Raw genomic sequence first — 1,433 nt, forward strand, 5'->3', positions numbered from 1 at the left:
TTCATAGCTTCCAGCCATTTCTCGGAATCGATATCAGATATCGCCTCGTTGTAGGTTTTGGGATCCTGTATGTGATCCCTATCTCCCACTAGGAACATTTCCTCTGTATCCTCTTCTAGTATACCTAAGTATCTATCGGGAGGATGGGAGACCCTACTAGATCTACGAGGTGGTTGAGGGACATCGTGTACTGGCTCCTTATGAATAGGTTCTATAGGATCCATGACTCGTTGCTTTTCAGAGACTTTCTCTTCAAGCTCAATTTTCCTCCCACTGCCTCTATCAAGGATAAACTGATTTTCCAAGAAGATGGCATGACGGCTCACAAACACATTGTGATCCTCTGAGACGTAAAAATTGTATCCTAATGACTCTTTAGGATATCCTATAAAACGAGCACTTATGGTCCTAGCCTCTAACTTGTTCGCCTGTAGTCACTTGACGTGGGCCGGACATCCCCAAATCTTGAGATGACCCAGACTTGGTTTCTTACCATGCCATATCTCATACGGTGTGGTAGGAACGGATTTAGAGGGAACTCTATTCAATAAATAAATCGCTGTGAGTAAGGCATCTCCCCAAAGGAACATAGGTAAATCAGTGAAGCTCATCATGGACCTGACCATATCCAATAGGGTCCGATTTCTCCTCTCTGACACCCCGTTGAGTTGAGGTGTACCCGGAGGTGTCCATTGTGAGACTATGCCGTTTTCTTTGAGATAGTCCCGGAATTCTCCACTAAGGTATTCTCCTCCTCGATCTGATCGAAGAGCCTTAAGAGGTTTTCCAGTTTGTTTTTCTACTTCATTCTTGAACTCTTTGAACTTTTCAAAGGATTCAGACTTGTGTCTCATAAGATACACATACCCATACCGTGAATAATCATCGGTAAAGGTAATGAAGTAAGAATAACGTCCCCTGGCTAGCACATCGAATGGGCCACATACATCTGTATGTACTAGGGTAAGTATTTCAGTGGTCCTCTCCCCATGTCCTACAAAGGGTAGTCTGGCCATCTTTCCTTGAAGACAGGACTCGCAAACTGGATATGACTCGGAAGTCAATGAGCCTAAGAGCCCATCTTTATCCATTTTGTTCATTCTATCTTCTCCAATATGGCCAAGTCTGAGGTGCCACAAATATCTTTGGTTTATCTCATCTCTGGATCTTTTGGATCCTTTGGCACTCACATCTTGCTCGGTAACATTCACAGATACATCCATATGTAAATGGTAGAGACTGTCAATCATAAAACCACGTGCGACTATTTTATTTCTCAAATAAATAGAACAGCAGTCTTTGTCAAATGTAAAAACATGACCTTCCTGTGCTAGACATGAAACAGAAATCAAATTTCTGCTAGCAACAGGTACATAATAACAGTCTCTAAGTATTAAACTAAATCCAGACGGTAGTCGCAGATGGTAGGTGCC

Source organism: Phoenix dactylifera, unplaced genomic scaffold (assembly GCF_009389715.1).
Source record: "Phoenix dactylifera cultivar Barhee BC4 unplaced genomic scaffold, palm_55x_up_171113_PBpolish2nd_filt_p 000603F, whole genome shotgun sequence".
Lineage (NCBI taxonomy): Eukaryota > Viridiplantae > Streptophyta > Magnoliopsida > Arecales > Arecaceae > Phoenix > Phoenix dactylifera.